This window comes from Heterodontus francisci, chromosome 18 (assembly GCF_036365525.1).
Source record: "Heterodontus francisci isolate sHetFra1 chromosome 18, sHetFra1.hap1, whole genome shotgun sequence".
Taxonomy (NCBI): domain Eukaryota; kingdom Metazoa; phylum Chordata; class Chondrichthyes; order Heterodontiformes; family Heterodontidae; genus Heterodontus; species Heterodontus francisci.
The window spans coordinates 10,863,354-10,886,531 of NC_090388.1; the positions used below are offsets into that span (position 1 = coordinate 10,863,354).

At 44.6% G+C, this 23,178-nt stretch overlaps 2 protein-coding genes across 7 annotated transcripts in view; one reads left to right on the plus strand and one right to left on the minus strand.

Annotated features, from left to right (window-relative positions):
* Window positions 1–20,860, minus strand: part of tspan11 (tetraspanin 11) — a 111,104-nt gene extending 90,244 nt beyond the window's left edge. For 2 of the 4 annotated variants that reach the window (XM_068050244.1, XM_068050241.1), the window contains exon 1: window positions 20,770–20,860. The gene's annotated coding sequence lies outside the window, so the exon portion shown is untranslated. Of the gene's footprint in view, window positions 1–6,328; window positions 6,412–20,451; window positions 20,540–20,769 lie in introns of those variants that run through there. The other 2 variants (XM_068050243.1, XM_068050242.1) reach the window with 2 other exon arrangements.
* Window positions 1–23,178, plus strand: part of prmt8b (protein arginine methyltransferase 8b) — a 200,324-nt gene that overhangs the window by 88,439 nt on the left and 88,707 nt on the right. The gene's annotated exons all lie outside the window — the stretch shown is intronic.

Below are 23,178 nucleotides of genomic sequence, written 5' to 3' on the forward strand. Positions count from 1 at the left end.
CAACCAAGCCACCCGGAGTACATTTTGTGCCCTTGCTACCCTCAGTGCTTCTTCCAATTGCTATTCAACATGGAGAAGTACTGATTCATCAGTCGGTGGGGAGTGGGGGGGTGGTGCGCGGGGTGGCGTAGGTGGTAATCAGCAGGAGGTTACCTTCCCCATGTTTGACCTGGTGCCATGAGACTTCATGGGGTCTGGAGTCAATATTGAGGATTCCCAGGGCAACTCCCTCCCAACCGTATACCACTGTCCCGCCAGCTCTGGTGGGTCTGTCCTGCCAGTGGGACAGGACATGCCCAGGGATGGTGATGGTGGCGTCTGGGACATTGTCTGTCAGGTATGATTCCGTGAGTATGACTATGTCAGGCTGTTGCTTGATTAGTCCGTGGGACAGCTCTCCCAATTTGGCACAAGCCCCCAGATGTTAGTAAGGAGGACTTAGCAGGGTCGACAGGGCTGGGTTTGCCGTTGTCATTTTTGGTGCCTAGGTTGATGCCAGGTAGTCTGTCCAGTTTCATTCCTCTTCTTAGACTTTGTAGCGGTTTAATACAACTGAGTGACTTGCTAGGCCATTTCAGAGGGCATTTAAGAGTCAGTCACATTGCTGTGGGTCTGGAGTCACATGTAGGCCAGACCAGGTAAGGACAGCAGATTTCCTTCCCTAAAGGACATTAGTGAACAAGATGGGTTTTTACAACAATCAACAATGGTTTTATGGTCACCACTAGACTAGATTTTTTTTAAATTCCAGATTTATTAAATGAATATAAATTCCACCCTCCGCCATGGTGGGATTTGAACCCATGTCCCCAGAGCATTAGCCTGGGGCTCTGGGTTACTAGTCCAGTAACATTAACACTGTGCCACCACCTCTGTCATGTGTCTGTTCATTTCACCATTCTGATGGCTGCTGCAGTCTGGCTCACTATTTACTACAAAGTTTTGTATCATCCACAAACTTTGAAATTTTACTCCCTCAGCCCAGTCCAGGTCAGTTATATAGAACAAGGAAGGCAATGATCCTAATATCAATCCCTGGTAATCCGCACTCGATACGTCAATCCACCACTCTTCTTTGCCTTCTATCCCTTAGCCAATTACATATTCAAGTTACCACTGTCCTTTTAATATTAGGTGCTTCTATTTTCTGAACAAGTCTTACATGTTTCTTTATCAAATGTCTTTTGAAAGTCAATATATTCACATACATCGACTGCACTACCTTCATCAACCCTCTCAGTTACTTCATCCTGGAAATAGATTTTCAGGGCTACGGGGATCAAGCGGTAGAATGGGGATGACTGGATAGCTCTGCGGAGAGCTGGCATGGACTTGATAGGCTGAATGGCCTCCTTCTGTGCTATAAATGACTCTATGGCTCTATCAGGTTAATCAGACATGACTTGCCTTTAACAAATCCATGTCAGCTGTCCCTTATTAGCCCATGCTTCTCCAAGTGAGAATTAAATTTGTCTTTGACAATAGTCTCCAGTAATTTTCTCTCCACTGATATTAGACTGATTGGCCTGTAGTTTCAAGGTTTATCCTTCTCCCTTTTTGTGAACAGGGGTGTAACATTTGCAATCCTCAGTTCTCTGGGCCCACTCCAATATCCAAGGAGTATTGAAAGATTATGGTCAGAGCTTCTGCTATCTCCACCCTAGCTTCCCTCAGCAACCTAGGATGCATTCCATCTGGACCGGGTGACTTGTTAACATTGAGCAATGCCAATCTATTTATCATCTCCTTTCTATCTATTTTTATCCTAACCATTGTCTCTACTTCCCCTCCTTTACTGCAACATTAACTTCATCCACTGCTATGTCCAGACTGGCCAAGAGAGAGTGGGAAAATGGCGCACTGACACGGAACACAAAAGTCCGAGTGTATCAAGCCTGTGTCCTCAGTACCTTGCTCTACGGCAGCAAGGCCTGGACAACGTATGTCAGCCAAGAGCGACGTCTCAATTCATTCCATCTTCGCTGCCTCCGGAGAATCCTTGGCATCAGGTGGCAGTACCTCATCTCCAACACAGTAGTCCTCGAGGCAGCCAACATCCCCAGCTTATACACCCTACTGAGCCAGCGGCGCTTGAGATGGCTTGACCATGTGAGCTGCATGGAAGATGGCAGGATCCCCAAGGACACATTGTACAGCTCGCCACTGGTATCAGACCCACTGGCCGTCCATGTCTCCGCTTTAAAGACATCTGCAAACGTGACATTAAGTCCTGTAACATTGATCACAAGTCGTGGGAGTCAGTTGCCAGTGAGCGCCAGAGCTGGTGGGCAGCCATAAAGGCGGGGCTAAAGTGTGGCGAGTCGAAGAGACTTAGCAGTTGGCAGGAAAAAAGACAGAAGCGCAAGGGGAGAGCCAACTCTGTAAAAGCCCTGACAACCAATTTTTTCTGCAGCACCTGTGGAAGAGTCTATCACTCTAGAATTGGCATTTATAGCCAGTCCAGGCGCTGCTCCACAAACCACTGACCACCTCCAGGCGCTTACCCATTGTCTCCTGAGACAAGGAGGCCAAAGAAGAACTTCATCCTCCTGTGAAGACAGTTGCAAAGTACTCATTCAATGCCTCAGCCATACCTGCTGCCTCCAACAAGAAGATTTCCTTTTTTGTTGCTGATCAACATGTTTATAAAAACTTTTTTGGGCTCCCTTTTATGTAACCCGCTAATCTTTCTCATCCTCTCTCTTTGCCCTTTTTTTTAATCCTTTTCCAATTTCCCCCTGCACTCCCTGTAGTCTGCCTGATTTCTATTGTACTCTGTACCTGTCATTAAAGGCCTGCTACCCGATGCGAACCTGACGGGACCCGACGACACGTGTCGGGCTCGGGTCGGGTCAAGTCGCACTTCCGGGTCCGGCATTCGGGCTCGGGCTGAATTGGACGTGCTCTCTCACAACCTCAGGTAAGTGACTTTAATGTTAATTTACTTTTTGGACTTTAAAGGTGGTTTTGCTACAGTTATTTGAAGCTTGTGCAGGTTAGGAACAAAGTGAAAAAAGTAAGGTAAGTTAACTGATGGTCGGGTAGGGTTAGGTCGGGCACGGGAAAAAATGGAAGGACTTGGGTCTGGTCCGGCTCGGGGTCGGATGGAGTTCTGTCGGGCTTGGGTTAGGTCTCATTTGCAGACCCGAGCAGGCTTTTACCTGTCATAAATCTCCTTTTCTGTTTTCTTTTAGGCTGTGTTTGCTGACAACGTAACCACTAGGTGGCGCAGTACTTGTGCAAATGCAGCCTCATGCACTGAAACGTCACTGTCTGCAACGTTTTTGGCAGCTGCCAGTAGTAAAGATGGCACTGCTCAATTTATCACAAAAACGAAAACAAATGAAACACAAATGCCCACAGTAGCTGCAATCACCACCTCCATCCCACCCCCAACAATACCTCGTTCCCTCGTGCCATCGCGCTTCACTTCACTGCTGCCTCCCACACTTGTCTGCTCGCCGCTTGCTCCATGCCTCACCACTGCTCCCTCCTCAGCCATTTGCTCCCTGCTTCACCCCCACCACCTGTGGACCACCTGCTCCCAGCCTCGCCACTTCCTCCCCTCTGCTCTGCCTCTGCTCCCCGTTCCGCCCTGATCGCAGTCTCTCTCCCCTCCCCTGTCTATCTTATCACTCTCTCTCTCCCCCCCGCTTTCCTCGTGCAGGGAAGAATGGCGGTGATCATGGGAGGGAGCGGGGAGCAGAAGTGGGATGGAGCGGGGAAGCAGAGGCAGAGCAGGGGGGGAGGAAGTGGCGAGGCCGGGAGTGAGTGGCCCACAGGTAAGTTGGGGTGGGGGGGGGGGGTTGAAGCATGGAGCGGGCAGCCGAGGGGGGAGAATGCACACACGTGCGAATTAGTCCTGGCAGCCCGGGTCCTGACATAGGCTGTGCATGCACAGCACCATACTGATAGCAAGGGTCCATTCTGCGAAGCTGGGAGCACTCTAATGATGTCGGCGCTGGACTGCGTTGTCAGGAGTCACTTTGTTTCTTTTAACCTCGCTTTACTTTGTCACCCAGGGAGTTCTAGTATTGGATGGCCCACTTTTTCTCCTTATGGGAATATGCTTGGTTTATCTCCATGAACCTGCCATTGGTCATTTACTGTTTTCTTGGCCAATCTTTGTTTCCAGTTCACATGTGCTAGATCACTTCCCAAATCAATAAAACTGGCTTACTTCCAGTCGGGTATTTTCACTGTTGATTTTTCTTTCCCCTTTCCGTAACTACTTTAAACCTAATTATATTATGATCACTATTACCCAGATGCCCTCCCACTGAAACACACTCCATTTGTCCTATTTCATTCTCTAGAACTAGATCCAGCAGTTATACACATACACATTACAAAGAAAAAGGAAGGTGAATATGGGTCAAGGAGCAGGCAAAGAACTTTCAGAATTTTGATTCTTGAATGGTTGCTGCACCCAACAACAACAACTTGTATTTATATAGCATTTTCAATGTAATAAACTATCTGAAGACACTTCACAGGCGTGTTATTACAGCAAAACTTGACACCGAGCCACACAAGGAGATGTTAGGGCAGATGGCCAAACGCATGGTCAAAGAGGTAGGTTTTAAGGAGCATCTTAAAGGAGGAAAGAGAAGTAGAGAGACAGAGATTTAGAGAGGGAATTCCAGAGCTTGGGGCCTAGGCAGCTGAAGGCTGTAGTTCAGTAATTATAATCAGGGATGCTAAAGAGGCCAGAATTTGAAGAGCGCAGTTATCAGAGATCGGGAAGGGAAAGGCCCTGGAGGGATTTGTAAACAAGAATGAGAATTTTCAAACAGAGCCTTTGCTTAACCTGGAGCCAGTGTAGATCAGTGAGATCAATGATCGGAACAGGAGTGAACTATTCAATCTAATACCCACAGAACCTGGCAATCGTGTCTCTGTGAATGAAAATGGCAATGTCCATATTCCCCTCATCCTCCGAGCTGCCAACAAGCTGGCCCCAACATGGGGCAATTTGATGACGACTGCACATCAATGGCAAAAGATAAATCAATACATTTGATGTGTGATGTCATCCTGGCCTAGTGGGTGGCACTTTTACCTGAATGTTGTGAGCACAAGGCCCCACTCCATGACACAGCCATTGAAAGTGAATTGGACCAGCCATACAAATACCATGGCTACAAGAGCAGGTCAGAGGCTAGGAATCCTGTGGCGAGTAACTCACCTCCTGAATCCCAAAGCCTGTCCACCATCTACAAGGCACAAGTCAAGAGTGTGATGGAATACTCTCCACTTACCTGGATGGGTGCAGCTCCAACAACACTCAAGAAGCTCGACACCATCCAGGACAAAGCAGCCTGATTGAATGGCACCCCATTCACCACCTTAAACATTCACTCCCTCCCCCACCAATGTACAGTGGCAGCAGTGAGCACCATCTACAAGATGCACTGCAGCGACGCCCCAAGACTCCTTAAACAGCACCTTCCAAACCCGCGACCTCTACCAACTAGAAGAACAAGGGCAGCAAATGCATGGGAACAACACCACCTGCAAGTTCCCCTCCAAGCTACACACCAGCCTGACTTGGAACTATATCACCGTTCCTTCATTGTCACTGGGTCAAAACCCTGGAACTCCCTTCCTAACAGCATTGTAGGTGTACCTACCCGACATGGACAACAGCGGTTCAAGAAGGCAGCTCATCACCACCTTCTCGAGGGCAATTAGGGATGGGCAATAAATGCTGGCCTAGCCTGCGACACCCACATACCCATGAACGAATAAAAATAAACTCCCCCAGTATTGCTCTGAATTGTCAAGAGGTGCTGTCTTTCAGCTGAGACATCAAATGATGTCTGCTTGTTCAGTTGGCTGTGAAAGACGTTATGATGTTACTCAAAGCCAATGGAACTTTCCTAATTCTTGGTGATTGTTCTTCTCTAAACGAACACTGTTCTAGCTGCAGTCCCAAAGGACTCTCATTACAGACGACAGTTGGTGATGTATGTCTTGAGGTTCACCACTCTGCAGACATGGGGCAAGGTGAGGCGGCAGGCCTCCATGAACCACGACCACTATCACAGAATTTTACAGCATCGTGCCTGTGCTGGCTGTCTGAAAGAACTCTTAAAAAAAGTTTCCTGATATTTCCCTTTGTACTTTGGGTGATGATCTTAAATTTATGCCCTCCCATTGCCAACTCACCAACTAATGGAATAGCTTTCCCAATTCTCTTTATCAAAATCCTTTAAAATTGAACCCCTATATTAGATCTATTAACTTTCTCTCTTCTAATTAAAAACCCCCCAATTTCTTTAGTCTCTCCACATATCTAAAGTATCATGATAAATGTCTTTTGTACCTCTCCATGGCCTTGATATCCTTCCTAAAATAGTTTGTAAACAGCGAGTGGAGCCACAATCTTTCGTCGAGCCTGTCCTGATACAATTACAGGCTGCGGAAAGGAATAATTCAAAGTTCAGCCTCAGGTTTTATGTGGCTGATAATTCCTTTGTCGACTTGAATAGTTGAATTTTCAATGTACAGGGTGGACGCAGAATATATTTATAAAAAGCTGTTTTATTCAAAGCAAATGAGTGTTTGAAAATCTGACAGTAAGGGATCAGTTTGAAACTCCTGAAGGAGAACGATCAGTTTGAATTTCCAAGAGACAGTTTAGAATAATTAAACTCCCACAGAGGTTAATTAATTCTAAGAAGCACTATTATTTAAAAATTGCTTACACAGGGTTGTTTTCCCTGTTGAACAGTTATGGAGTTAATTTGGAGGATATTCACTGTGGATATAACTCATTCCATGACTTATGTTCATCTTTTGTAAATATTTACTTGGTTTTTAAACTTAAAATGAGGCCTAATGCGATGCTGCACTGTTCCTGAATCTGGGATTGCGACTTTATGGAGGAGTGAGACCATTTAAGTAGCTGAAAGCAATGGCCAGAAAACACTGTCGGTTTCCTTTTTCCAGACATATTCCAGACAGCTTCCTTTGGTTTCAAGACAACACTACGCATTCTAAGGTCTGGGCGGTTCACAGTTACACATGAGGGTGACCCAAGCACAAGAAGCAAAATTATCAGGGGTTAGAAAAGAACTCCAAATGTAAGTAACTGAAACTGGACACAACAGGATAGATTTTCAACTTGTAAAACTGCCATTTGCAGATCTGCTGCACAATACAGAGTGTGCCTGATTTCCTATTATTTTGGGCAACTGATGGGTTACACCATGTGTGGCAGATGTTATGACCGAGGTTGGAGGAGTGCACTGTCTCCCTCTCTAGTTCCACTACTCCACTGGTCACAATATATATTGAAAAATATTTTAACCAGTTATGGACATGGCCATTTATGTACTTTATTTGTTTCAGAATACAAATCCACCAGCCAGGTTTATTTAATAAACAACACACTTATTAATTTATTATAAAACAAGACTTATTCAATAAAGATGCAAAGCTGATTAACAACACAGGTTGAAATATGAAGGTATAAATATATTCCCTTCAAAATAACTCAACACACACACACATTAGTTAAAGAGGAAAATAAAAGCTTTCTCTGCAGAGATCAACTTTACAAAAAACAAAAAAAGCTTTGGCCAAATACTTTTTAATTCTTGAAGAAAAAGGATAAGATATGGGTATTGCTGAAAACAGAGACATTTTGTCAAAGCTTTTCATCTTGAACTCATCAGCACAATTTGCAAGAATACCAATGTAAGGTAAAGCAACAAATTACCGTTACATTGATATTCTTGCGAATTGTCCTGATGAGTGCAAGACGAAAAGCTTCGACTAAATGTCTGTTTTCAGCAATACTCAAGTTCTGTTCTACTAAACGACTATTTGATAAGATATGGAATGTTCCAGATGACCTTTTGGTCTGGCGTCCAGGTGCATGTAGACGGGTGTCACTAGACATGCAGTTGTCAATGGGATTTTTTCAGAAGCAGTTTGTTCAGGAGATGTCAGGAGGAAGTCTTCCAGAATCTTCTCAGCAGAAATGCTGCATCAGTTTCTCCAGCTCTCACACTGGATTCTCTGGGTTTCTCAAAGAGATGAATAGCTTGGGTTGGTTGTTTCTCTCTCCCGCAGCAGGCTGCAACCCCAACTCAACTCCCAACAATATCCAAAAATGAAATCAAAACGCCTGAGCCATAAACCCAGCCATGTGACTTCTCAAAGTCCAAAAAGTTCCATCATCCATAAGGCTCCGGCTGTTTACTTAGCTTAAGACACAGGACTTCCAGTAAGTTTTTGTTTTTAAACAAAGTCCCAAGTGTCCTTCCAGTGACCCTTTTAAAAAAAATGTCGAGCACCTCCTCAGGTATTTTCCACAGTCTTTTAAATGCAAGTCCGCAAACAATATTAATAATTGAAGCACCTTCATGACACAGGCAAGTTGAAACTTTGCCCCAATATTCAGACTAACACTTGCAAATAGCATGAACATGGTTTGTATTGGCGAGAATACAGGAGATTGAGGGGTGATCTGCTCGAGGTGTTGAAAGCAATTTGATAGGGTAGATATAGAGAAACTATTTCAACTGGCTGGGGAATCCAGATCCAGGGGCATAATTTTAAAATTAGAGCTAGGCCTTTCAGGAGTGAAATCAAAAAGCATTTTTTCACACAAAGGGTAGTGGAAATCTAGAACTCTCTCACCTGAAAAGGCTTTGGATGCTGAAGGACAATGAGAGTTACAAGACCCAGATTAATGATTTTTGTTGGGCAAGGGTACCATCTTTGCAGCTGGGCTACTCAGGAACATCTATAATCTTTATTCAAAATATATCATCATAAACATTGATTGCACCATAAATAAAACAGCCACTTGTTGTATTAGCCACCATGCAATCCTTAGTGTCTCAGGACCACTGTCAGTAGCAAAATGAAAAGCTAAAACAGGGGGTCGGGATTTTCGGAATTGGGCTGGGAAACAGGAGGGGTGGTAAGATGGCATCGGGAGGGAAGTCTGACGTCTTCCTGCTGCCACAGGATGTTTCCAAAGACGGGAATAGCAGTGGTTTAACAACCTGCCAACCGCAAGCAAGCGGCCAACTGAGGTAATTAATTAGCCTATTGACAGCCATTTTCAACCCGGCCAGTATTTTCAGGTGTTGGAATGGCCTCCCCAATGTGGGGAGTCTGCCAGGTACATCGGGGTGGCCCCCTAATGGCTTCCTGGGGGCGAGGGGCAGAGGGGCCTTCCTTTCCCAAGGCACCATGACCCATGGAGGAGCACCTGGCAGCAATGCCCGCCCCCCGCCTCACCATGGCTCCGCCATTGCCACTGGAGGGTTCACTCTTCCAATCATCGGAGCCTGCCTGCCTGCCCCCAGCACATCTCTACATCTCTTACCATCCCTTTGAGGGCACCTCAACATGCAAGTGCCTTCTCCTTCTCCTTGCAGCCTCATCTGCAGCCACCTCTATTGGTAGCCATGACGAGGCTGCAGAGCTGCTGGCCCCCTAATTGGGCCGACAATTTCGAGAGGCAGGCTGCCTCCTTAATTAGACAGCAGTCCCAGCAGCAGCCTCTTAATTGGGAAAATTGCTGCCACAGTCCCAATGTCCACCCATGTGGACCTGGGACCCACATTTGGTCCTGATGTTGGGACCCACAGAGTGCCAGTAAAATCCCAGTGAGGAAAACCGTACTCTGTGGGCAGGGCCAAGAGCGAGGGTGGGCTGGGAGTATGAGAGTAAAGTAGCAAGCCATATGAAAACAGTCTGTAAGAGCTGCTACAAGTATGTAAAGAGGAAGAGAGTAGCAAAAGTAAATGTTGGTCCCTTAGAGGCTGAGACAGGAGAAATTATAATGAGGAATAGGAAATGGCAGATGTCAGACAAATATTTTGTATCTGTCTTCACAGTAGAAAGAAAATACATCCAAAATTTATAAGAGTTTTTTGAGGATGTAACAAACAGGGTAGATAAAGGGGAACCAGTACATGTAGTATATTTTGTTTTTCAAAAGGCATTTGACAAGGTTTAATCTACATAAATGGGCTCATAGGGTTGGGGACAGAGGATTGCTTAACAGACAAAAATCAGAGAGTAGGGATAAATGAAGCATTTTCAAGTTGGCAGCTGTAACTCGTGGGGTGCCGCAAGGATCAGTGCTGGGACCTCAGCTATTTACAATCTATATTAATGACTTAGATGAAGGTACCGAGAGTAACGTATCCAACTTTGCTGATGATACAAAGCAAGGTAGGACAGTGAGCTGCAAGGAGGACACAAAGAGGCTGCAAAGAGATATAGAGAGGTTAAGTGAGTGGACAATAAGTTGGATGATGGAATATAATATAGAGAAATGTGATATTATTCACTTTAGTAGAAACAACAGAAAATCATTTTTTTTAAATGGTGAGAAACATTTAAATGTTGATGTTCAGAGAGACTTGGGTATCCTCACACAAGAAACAGAGAAAGTTAGCATACAGATGCAGCAAGCAATGAGGAAGGCAAATGGCACAGCCCTTATTGTAAGGGGACTGAGTACAAGAGTGAGGAATTCTTGCTACAATTGTCTAGGGCTTTGTTTAGACCACACCTGGAGTACTTTGTACAGTTTTGATTTCCATATCTAAGGAAAAATGTACTTGCCTTGGAGGTGGTGCATCCAAGGTTCACTAGATTGATTCCTGGGATGAGAGGATTGTCCCATAATGAGAGATTAAGTAGTACGGGCCTGTACTCTCTGGAGTTGAGAAGAATGAGAGGTGATCAAATTGCAACATATAAGGTTCTGAGAGGGCTTGACAGGGCAGATGCGGAGACACTGTTTCTCCTGGCTGGAAGAGTCTCGAACTAGGGGTCATAGTCGCAGGATAAGGTGGTCGATCATTTAGGACTGGGATGAGAAGAAATTTCTTCACTCAGAGGGCTATGAATCTTTGGAATTCTGTACCACAGAGAGCAGAACGGATGCTCAGTCACTGAGTATATTCAAGGCTGAGATCGATAGATGTTTTGAATCTGAAGAAATTAAAGGATATGGGGATTGGGCGGGAAGTTGATGCAGAAGATCAGCCATGATCATACTGAACAGCACAGCAGGCTCGAGGGGCTGAATGGTCTACTCCTACTCCCATTTCTTATGTTCTTATGGGAGTCACTCACGCAATTTTTTTTCTCCTTTAAATGTAAGCTTCCTGAAATCAGTCTCCATTATGCAGAGTGCTTAACAAGCTCCATGGTTCAATGCTGATACTAAATGAACTAATCTCCTTTTCCAACCTTTCTGAATCAGTGACAAACTGTCCCCTGTGTAGCAAATATTTGTATATATACCCAGTAGATTCATTCCTAAATGTAACAGTTACAAACTTCAAAGATGGAAAAGTTAGTATAATAAAAATATGGCAATTTGTATGTTTAACTTTGAAATGGTTACTAGCTGGTTACTAACAGTCTAATTTGCACAAATAGAATATGCAAAAGGTCTAGATTTGTATTAGGTAAGGGTATGAAGAGATATGGATCAAAGGCTCGAGATACTGATCAACCTTGATTTAATTGACTGGTGGAACTAATTCGAGGGGCTGAACGGCCTCTTCTTGATCTTAATAAATCAATGAATAAGTCTATCTATTAGATTATACAATCAATTTGATGTTGTTGTACAATTGAAGCTGTCGGAATACATCATACTAATTCACATTCCTTTCATTTGTTAAACATAGTGTTAAAATAGGTTTTCAGATTTCTCTCTCAATGATTGCCTCACCTTTAACAAACATACATGTCCACTTCTTCTCATGGCATTACATGTATGACACCCAATTTGTGATCACTTGTCCACTGCTACAAACACATCAGGATTGAAGGTAAAATCCTGGCAATGGTATTCAGTATTTTCCCATATCCCTACTTGGCAAGTTGCATTTTTTTAATGAATGTTTGTCGAAATGAGACCAATTTCATTACTAATCTTTCAGAAGTACCAAACAGACTGCAGGATGGTGCATTCTCTCAGTGCTGGCTGCTGTATCATCAGTGACTTCTTACATTGTGAGAAGGGTGAAGTATCTTTAAGAGGCAGCAGAAATGCACATTACAAATTCAAATTTACATTCACATCACAAAGCATAGTAACATCCATAAAAGCGTATTTGATCTGTATTGAAAGCACTGTGTTCTATCTGGCTCCTTTTAACATTGGCTAAGCACCTTTAACAAGTGTAGCTGTAGAAAGCCTGTTCCGATTGGCTGAGAGTGGCAATTTTGGAAGCAATAGAAAAACTAGGTAGAAATTCAAAGTATCTTCCAATCCAGAGGAGCTGAACAGAATTATAATCAATTTGATAGCTCCACTGCTTCCTGGATATTTTGAATTACCCAACTTCAATTTCCTATAGCTAAACATTTCCCTTCCTCATGTCACTAACCCCATCTGCTATCTCCATCACTCTCCAAACCTTCACAACTGTGGATTGAAAGCACACACTTGATAATAATCAGCAGTATGAAATTCCATCATCTAGTTTTTTTTATTCGTTCACTGGATATAAGCATTGTGGGCAAGGCCAGCAATTTTTCCCCATCACTGTACAACTGAATAGCTTGCTAGGCCATTTCAGAGGGCAGTTAAGAGTCAACCACATTGCTGTGAGTCTGGAGTTACATAAAAAGACAGCAGCTTTACCACTCAGCATACTGAATCCACATTGTTCTCACACAGAAATGCACAGCACAGAAGGAGGCCATTCAGCCCCATCTTGCTTGCGCCAGCTCTTTGAAAGAGCAATCCAATTAGTCCCTCGAATGAACGAATGAAGAAATTTCTCTTCTCAGTTCTAAATGGCGACCCCTGATTCTCAAACAGTGACCCCTACTTCTAGATTCCCCAACCAGGGACAGAATTGATAGAAGCAAATTGTTTCCAGTAGCTGGGTGTTTAAAATGAGGGGCCATAGATACAAGATTAAATGTAAGAGATTTAGAACAGAGAGCAGGAGAAACTGCTTCACTCAGAGCGTTGTGAGGCTGTGGGAGTCATATCAAGGGATAGTGGTTAAAGCCAAAATTACATCAACATTGAAGATTAGATTGGAGAGGTAGGTGAAGAGAAAGAGGATGAAGGTACCGCAGGGCTCAGTGCTGGGACCCTTGCTGTTTGTAGTGTACATTAATGATTTAGATGTGAATATAGGAGGTATGATCAGTTAGTTCGCAGATGACAAGAAAATTGGTGGTGTCGTAAATAGTGAGGAGGAAAGCCTTAGATTACAGGACGATATAGATGGGCTGGTAAGATGGGCGGAGCAGTGGCAAATGGAATTTAATCCTGAGAAGTGTGAGGTGATGCATTTTGGGAGGATTAACAAGGCAAGGGAATATACAATGGATGGCAGGACCCTAGGAAGTACAGAAGGCCAGAGGGACCTTGGTGTACTTGTCCATAGATCACTGAAGGCAGCAGCACAGGTAGATAAGGCGGTTAGGAAGGCATATGGGATACTTGCCTTTATTAGCCAATGCATAGAATATAAGAGCAGGGAGGTTATGATGGAGCTGTATAAAACGCTAGTTAGGCCACAGCTGGAGTATTGTGTACAGTTCTGGGCACCACACTATAGGAAGGATGTGATTACACTGGAGAGGGTGCAGAGGAGATTCACCAGGATGTTGCCTGGGCTGGAACATTTCAGCTATGAGGGGGGACTGAAAAGGCTAGGGTTGTTTTGTTAGAGCAGAGAAGGCTGAGGGGGGACATGATTGAGGTATACAAAATTATGAGGGGCATTGATAGGTTAGATTGGAAGAAACTTTTTCCCTTGGCGGAGGGGTCAATAACTAGGGGGGCATAGATTTAAGGTAAGGGGCATGAGGTTTATAGGAGATTTGAGGAAAAAAAATTCACTCAGAGGGTGGTTGGAATCTGGAACGCACTGCCTGAAGGACTGGTGAGGCAGGAACTCTCACAACATTTAAGAAGTATTTAGTTGAGCACGAAAGCCATAGCATACAAGGCTATGGGCCAAGTGCTGGAAAATGGGATTAGAATAGTTAGGTGCATGATGGCCGGCACGGACACGATGGGCCGAAGGGCCTGTTTCTGTGCTGTATAACTCCATGACTCCTTGACTCTATATCGGTATTGGGTAGGTTCGTGTGATGAGGACTATTTGCTCAAGTGGGGGTAAGTGACAACGTGGACTAGTTGGGCCAAATGGCCTGTTTGCAGATTGTAATTTCTATGTATTCTTTATACCATTGCCTGCCATTCGTTATCCAATCCTATCCACTCTTTTGCTGTTGGTTCCATTCTTCCATAGAATTACAGAGTATTTACAGCACAGAAAAAACCATTCTGCCCAAAAGGTCCCTGATGCTGTTTATGCTGCACAAAGGCCTCATCTTATCCCAATTCATCATAACCCTAGCAGCATATGCTTCTATTCCTTTCTCCCTCACGTGTTTATCTAACTTCTCCTTAAATGTCCTGAAGGACACAGTTGCCAAACTGGGCTTGCAGTAGCTGGTGAGACAACTAACACAAGGGGAAAACGTACTTGATATCATCCTCACATCTATCCATGACAATATTGGTAGGAGTGACCACCGCACAGTCCTTCTGGAGACAAAGTCCCATTCTCACACTCAGGACCATCCTCCATCATGTTGTTTGGCACTACCGCAATGTTAAATGGGATAGACTTAGAACAGATCTAGCAGCTCAAAACTGCACATCCATGAGGCACTGTGGACCATCAGCAGCAGCAGAATTGTATTCAACCACAATCTGTAACCTCATGGCCTGGCATATCCCTCACTCCACCATTACCATCAAGCCAGGGGACCAACCCTGATTCACTAAGGAGTGTAGAATAATATGCCAGGAGCAGCACCAGATGTACCTAAAAATGAAGTGATGACCTGGTGAAGCAACCACACAGGACTATGTGCATGCTTAAACGGCAGAAGCTGCATGTAATAGATGGAGTTAAGTGATTCCACAATGAACAAATCAGGAAAAAGCTCTGCAGTCCTGCCACGTCCAGTTGTGAATGATGGTGGAAACTAAACATTTAATGGGAGGAGGAGGCTTCATGAGCTTTGCATCCTCAATGACGGAGGAACCCAGCACGTGAATGCATTTACAACCATCTTCAGCCAGAAGTGCAGAGTGGATGATCTATCCTGCACAAAAGGCAGGACAAAACCAATCTGGTCAATTATTGCCCCATCAACCTACTCTCAATCATCAGCAAAGTAATGAAAGGTGTCATTGACAATGCTATCAAGTGGCACCTACTTACCAATAACCTGCCCCCCGATGTTCAGTTTTGGTTCTGCTGGCACAACTCTGCTCTAAACCTCATTACAGCCTTGGTCTAAACATGGACAAAAAAGCTGAATTCCAGTGGTGAGATGAGAGTGACTGCCCTTGGCATCAAGGCAGCATTTGACCAAGTGTGGCATCAAGGAGCCCTAGTAAAACTAAAGTCAGTGGAAATCGGGTGGGAAAACTCTCCACTGGTTGGAGTCATACCTCGCACAAAGGAAGGTAGTTATGATTGTTGGAGTCCCGTCAAATCAGCCCAGGACATCATTGCAGGAGTTTCTCAGGTAAGTGGCCTAGGCCCAACCATCCTAAGCTGCTTCATCAATAACCTTCCTTCCATTAAAAAGCCAGAAGTGAGGATGTTCACTGATGATTGTGTAATGTTCAGTACCATTTGCAACTCCTCAGATAATGAGGCTTGGGCTAATAAGTGGCAAGCAACATTCTCACCACACAAGTGCCAGGCAATGACCATCTCCAACAAGAGAGAATCTAACCATCTCCCCTTGATGTTCAATGGCATTACCATTGCTGAATCCCCCACTATCAACATCCTTGGGGGTTACCATTGCCATTGAAACTTAACTGGATCAGCAATATAAATACTGTGACTACAAGAGCAGGAGAGGCTGGGAATTCTGTGGCCAGTAACTCACCTCCTTACTCCCCAAAACCTGTCCAACTTCTACAAGGCACAAGTCAGGAGTGTGACGGAAAACTCCCCATTTGACTGGATGGGTGCAGCTGCAACAACACTCAAGAAGTTTGACACCATCCAGGACAAGCAGCTCATTTGATTGACACCCCATTTACCACCTTAAACTTTGACTCCTTCCACCACTGGTGCACAGTGGCAGCAGTATGTACCATCTACAAGATGTACTGCAGCAACTCGCCAAGACTTCTTCAACAATACTTTCCAAACCTGTGACCTCTTCCACCTAGAAGAACATGGGCAGCAGATGCATGGCAACATTACCACCTGCAAGTTCCCCTCCAAGTCACACACATTCCTGACTTGAAAATACATTGCAGTTCCTTCATCATCGCTGAGTTAAAATCCTGGAACTCCCTTCCTAACAGCACTATGGGTGTACCTACAGTACATCGACAGCAGAGGTTCAAGAAGGCAAATCACCACCACCTTCTCAAGGGCAATTAGGGATGGGCAACAAATGCTGACATTGTCAGTGCCACCTGCATCCCATCAACAAATTTTTTTAAAAGCATGTATGCTATCTGACTCAACCACTCTTTGTAGTTGAGTTTCACATTCTGACCACTCTCTGGGTAAAGAAGTTTTTTTACTGAATTCCTTATTGGATTTATTAATGAATAATATTTATTTTCCCTAGTTTTGGATTCCCCACAGTCGTAACATTTTCTATATGTCTAACCATCAAAAGCTTCAAGATTTTAAATGCCTCCATTAGGTCACCCCTTAGCCTTCGCTTTTCCAAAGAAAACAGTCCTAGCCTGTTTTAGGCTTTCCTGATAGTTGTACCTTCTGAGTTCTGGTATCATCCTTGTAAATCTTTTTTGTACCTTCTCCAGTGCCTCTATGTCATTTTTGTAATAGGGAGACCAGAACTGTTCATGGCACTCCAATGTGGCGTAAACAAGGTTCTGTACAAGTTTAACATATTTTTTCTGCTTTTCAATGCTATCACTTTCAAAATGAACCCCAGTGCTTTGTTTGCTTTTTTATGACTTTGTTAGCCTGTGTTGCTATTTTTAGTGATTTGTGAACTTTAACCCCAGGTGTCTTTGCACCTGTATCCCATTTAAACTCTAACTTCCAAGGAGTATGCGGCTTCCTTATTTCTGCTTCTATATTGAAATTAATTTGCCATTTGCAAGTTAATTAATGTCATCCTGTATTTTGTTGCAGTCCTCCTCAGTAATTACTACCCCCGAATGTGGCGGCAACCACAAATTTTGAAATCTGAGCTTTCGATTCCCGAGTTGAAATCGTTTCTGTCAATAGTGAACAACAGTGATCCCAGTACCAATCGCTGTGGAACATCACTTTGTACCATTTGCCAATCTGAGTTTTCTTTTGGGCCTCCTTATCTCGAGAGACAATGGATACGCGCCTGGAGGTGGTCAGTGGTTTGTGAAGCAGCGCCTGGAGTGGCTATAAAGGCCAATTCTGGAGTGACAGGCTCTTCCACAGGTGCTGCAGAGAAATTTGTTTGTTGGGGCTGTTGCACAGTTGGCTCTCCCCTTGCGCCTCTGTCTTTTTTCCTGCCAACTACTAAGTCTCTTCGACTCGCCACAATTTAGCCCTGTCTTTATGGCTGCCCGCCAGCTCTGGCGAATGCTGGCAACTGACTCCCACGACTTGTGATCAATGTCACACGATTTCATGTCGCGTTTGCAGACGTCTTTATAACGGAGACATGGACGGCCGGTGGGTCTGATACCAGTGGCGAGCTCGCTGTACAATGTGTCTTTGGGGATCCTGCCATCTTCCATGCGGCTCACATGGCCAAGCCATCTCAAGCGCCGCTGACTCAGTAGTGTGTATAAGCTGGGGATGTTGGCCGCTTCAAGGACTTCTGTGTTGGAGATATAGTCCTGCCACCTGATGCCAAGTATTCTCCGAAGGCAGCGAAGATGGAATGAATTGAGACGTCGCTCCTGGCTGGCATACGTTGTCCAGGCCTCGCTGCCGTAGAGCAAGGTACTGAGGACACAGGCCTGATACACTCGGACTTTTGTGTTCCGTGTCAGTGCGCCATTTTCCCACACTCTCTTGGCCAGTCTGAACATAGCAGTGGAAGCCTTACCCATGCGCTTGTTGATTTCTGCATCTAGAGACAGGTTACTGGTGATAGTTGAGCCTAGGTAGGTGAACTCTTGAACCACTGCCAATCTGAGTAACTATCCCAAAACCCCTACTCTCTGTTTTCAGTTCTGTAGCCAGCTTGCTATCCATTCTGCTACTTGTACCAACTCCACATGTTCTGATCTTAGTCATGTGTTTACTATGCAGTACCTTATCGATATTCTTTTGAAAATCTAAATACATGCACTCTGACTTTACTAATATCTATTCTTTGTTACTTCTTCAAAGAATTCTGTGTCATCAATTTCAACCACTAAGATGTCGTTAGTTGTAAGCGAAATAAACAATCAGCTACAACCTCTGCGCTTCAACCAATGATCAGTTTTCTGCTGATTTTAAAGGAAACTCCTACATCTCCATTGCTAAAGTTGTTTCCAAAAAGTTTGCTTCATTTTTTTGACAAGCATTTCCTTTCCCCCCGAAAAGCAACAACAATTTCCACCTATGTAGCATCCTTAACATAGTAACATGCCCCAAGATGCTTCACAGGAGCGATTAGCAAGGTTTGACAAGCCACATAACAACAGCTTATATTTATATCACGCCTTGAATAAAACATCTCAAGGCACCTTACAGAGGCATTATAAAACAAAATATGACACCGACACACATAGGGAGATATTAGGTCAGATGACCAAACGCTTGGTCAAAGAGGTAGGTTTTAGGGAGTGTCTTAAAGGAGGACAGCAAGGTAAAGAGGCAGAGAGGTGTAGAGAGAGAGAGAGTTCCAGAGCTTAGGGCCCAGGCAACTGAAGGCACAGCAACCAATGGTGGATTAATTAAAATTGGGAATGCTCAAAAAAATTAGATGAGTGGGGAGATCTCGGAGAATTGTGGGGCTGGAGGAGATTACAGGGATTGGGAGGGGTGAGGCCATGGAGGGATTTGAAAACAAGAATGAGAATATTAAAATCGAGATGTTTCTTGACTAGGAGCCAATGTAGGTCAGCGAGGGGTGATAGGGGAACGGGACTTAGTGTAAGTTAAGCCACAGACAACAGAGTTTCGGATGACCTCAAGTTTACGGAGGGTAGAATGTGGGAGACCAACCAGGAATGCATACATGAGGGCTTCAGCAGCAGGTGAGCTGAGACAGGGGTGAAGTTGGGCGATATTTAGATTAGAGATACAGCACTGAAACAGGCCCTTCGGCCCACCGAGTCTGTGCCGAACATCAACCACCCATTTATACTAATCCTACACTAATCCCATATTCCTACCAAACATCCCCACCTGTCCCTATATTTCCCTACCACCTACCTATACTAGTGACAATTTATAATGGCCAATTTACCTATCAACCTGCAAGTCTTTTGGCTTGTGGGAGGAAACCGGAGCACCCGGAGAAAACCCACGCAGACACAGGGAGAACTTGCAAACTCCACACAGGCAGTACCCGGAATCGAACCTGGGTCCCTGGAGCTGTGAGGCTGCGGTGCTAACCACTGCGCCACTGTTCCACGGAGGTGGAAATAGGTGATCTTACTGATGGTGCAAAATATGTGGTCAGAAACTCATCTTGGGGTCAAATATAACACATAGGCTGTGAACAAACTAGTTTAGTCTCAGACTGTTACCAGGGAGAGGGATTGAGTCAGTAGCTAGGGAACGGAGTTTGAAGCAAGGATCGAAAACAATGGCTTCAGTCTTCCCAATATTTAATTGGCGGAAATTTCTGTTCATCCAGTATTGGATATCAGACAAGCAGCCTAATAATGTAGGAGTTGAGAGAGGTGGTGGTGAGGTAAAGCTGGGTAGCGTAAGCATACATGTGGAAACTGACATTGTGCTTTTGGCTGATGTCGCTGAGGGGCAGCATGTAGATGAGAAACAGGAGTAGACCAAGGATAGATCTTTGGGGGACACCAGAGGTAACAGTGAGGGGGCAGGAAGAGGAACCATTGCAAGTGATACTCTGTTTATGATTAAATTGATAAGAGTGGAACCAGGTGAGAACAGTCCCACTCAGCTGGATGACAATGGAGAGGCCTTGGATGGTGCAGTCAACCTTGTCAAAGGCTGCAGACAGGTCCAGAATAACAAGGAGGGATCGTTTACCTTTGTCACAGTCACATGGATTCTCATTTGTGACTTTGATAAGAACTATTTTGATACTATAGAGGGAAAGGAGCCTTATTGGAGGGATTCAAATATGGAGTGCCGAGAAGGATGGGCACGGGAGGTGACAACACATTTGAGGATTTTGGAGAGGAAAGGGTGGTTGGAAATGGAGTGATGGTTTGCGAGGACGGAGGGCTCAGTATTATGAGCAGAGGAATGATGAGGGTGGATTTAAAGGCGGTGGTGGGGGCAGTACCTGAGGAGAGAGAATTGTTGACAATGTCAGTTTACATGGGGACTCCCCCGTCCCGGAGTCTCCAGCTGCGGCTGTAGGAAGGCCTCGGACTGCGGACAATCCGCCTCCTGGACCCTTAACCCGCAAACACTCAGCATCGGGAGCAGAGCTCCGGCAGTAAACAGGCGCCGGGTTCATACGGAGCGCAGTTAAAGCCCCAGCACCGGGTATGAAAGCCGACTCTCTGGCACCAGTTCGTCTCTGGACTGAGGCTGCGGGAGGGCGGAAACCAGCAAACCCGGTCCCCGGGTCTCTCCCCTTCTCCCGGTCCCCACTTACAGCGAGTCCCGGTGCGGATTCCGCGGCTCGGCTCGGTTCGGTCTCAGCAATCTCTGCTGACCTTGATGGAAAGGTCGGGGCTCCTGATGCACTTTTAATATAATCAACAAATCCTGCACTCTGCTCTGGAATAACTCCACATGAATGTCTGGGATCTGGGAATATTCCAAAGCTTAGACTGAAACACAACAGCTCTTTCTCAAACACACACACACCGAGCTGGGGCACAGAGACTCCGCTTGTGGGGAAGCTGTTGGTTCATGCTAGGTATTTCTTTCAAATGTATTTGTCAAATTCTTTCCAAATAAACTCAACAACAAAAATAAATTATATAGAAGGAGATCCGGACAAATAGCCTTCCCTTCATGCTGCATTCTCTGACAGATAGCAGCCAAGTTTTAACGTGAAAGGCAGAAACATTTATATGCTGGACACAGTATATTGACTGAATTAACCAACACATGGAGAGTAATTATTGCCTCGTCCCCAACACTGCTGTCATATTCAAAAAGGCACAGCATGACTACAGACCCATTAATTTCACTCCAATTATTGCCATATAATGGAATAAATTAGCAGCAATATTACAACAACTTGCATTTATATGGCACCTTTAATATAATAAATGGCTAAGGCACTTCACAGAGGCATGATCAATCAAAATATGACACCGAGCCACATAAAGAGATATTGGGGTAGGTGACCAAAAGTTTGGTCAAAGAGGTAGGTTTTAGGAAGTGCCTTAAAGGAAGCAAGTGAGGTGGAGAGGTTTAGGGAGGGAATTCCAGAGGTAGGGATGAAGGCATGGCCTTCATTGATGGTGCAATTAAAATTGGGGGTGCTCAAGAGGCCAGATTTAGAGGCGCGCAGATATCTCGGGGAGGGGGGAGGGGTTGTGGGGATGGAGGAGATTCAAGAGATAGGGAGGGGAAAACAAGGGTGAGAATTTTAAAATCGAGGCGTTACTTAACCAGGAGGAAGCACAGGGGTGATAGGTGAAAGGGATTCCGTGCGAGTTAGGACACGGGCAGCAGCATTTTGGATGACCTCGAGTTTATGAAAGGCAGAGTGTGGGAGGCTGACCAGGAGTGGGTTGGAATAATCAAGTCTGGAGGTAACAAAAGTATGGATGAGGGTTTCAGCAGCAGAAGAGTACCTGTACAATAATAACCTAGTAAACAGCAGCCGACATGCATTAAGAAGGTGGAGACCATTCCTAACTAACCTTCTCATTATCTTTGTGGGAGTGACATCCCAATTGGACTGTGGGGAACCTGATGAGGTGATACACCAGAACTTCCAAAAAATATTTGACAAAGTTCCACTGAAAGGCTGTTAATTAAACTCACAACTGTGAGGTTCAGGGTAATCCATGGAATATACAGAGGCAAAGGAACAGGAGAAGGCCATTCAGCCCCTCCAGCCTGTTCCATCATTCAATTAGATCATGTTTGACCTGTATTTTAACTCTATCTACCTACCTTGACCCCAGCCTTGTGAGCTTTTCGGACGAGAGAGTTCCAGATTTCCACAATCCTTTGTGTGAAGAAGTGCTTCCTGATATCACCCCAGAACAACTTAGCTCTAATTTTAATTTTATGCCCTTTTTCTGGATTCCCCCATCAAAGGAAATATTTTCCCTCTATCTCCCCTATCAAATCCTTTAATCATCTTCTACACCTCAATTATGTCACCCCTTAATCTTCTGGACTTGAGGGAATACAAGCCTCGTCTATACAACCTATTCTCATAATTTAGCACTTTTAACCCTGGTATCATTCTGGTGAATCTGAGCTCCACCCCTCACAAGGATAAAATATCCTTCCTGGTTGAAGATCTGGCAAAATTCATCAGATCCCTACCAATGCACCCACTAAGCCGCATGGCTGCGTGGCAGTGCAGCAACCTGAACATTTTTGCGCAGGTCGCTCACAGATCAACCACTTTAAATTATCGTGTGTGCATGGCTGTGCAAAAAAATTTAAAGGGGCGGTGCACTTAAACAAATCGCCCACTCACGCCTAAAAAATTAGAGGGTACATTGATCCCTACTAGATAGGTAATCAACTACAGAAGACAAAATGGATCTATTTACAACCATTACCAAATAGAATGAAGCCATGTATGCCCCAATGATTGAAAGAACAGCACACAGTAAAGCAAAACCATTGCGATTGACAAGGAATGTACAGAGGCAAATCCAATTGAAACAGAAGGCATTCTACAATTCTAACTCACAAGATGACAGGGAAAAGTATTACATGTAATTGAGGGAGAAAAGACAGGCATAACGTTCGCCAAGAGATCTCTGGAAAAGAAGATAGTATGTAATTGTAGCAGTAATAGCAAAGGCTTTTTCAGCTATTGTCAGAAGACCATAAAGAACTGAATGGGGCCATGAAAGGTTAC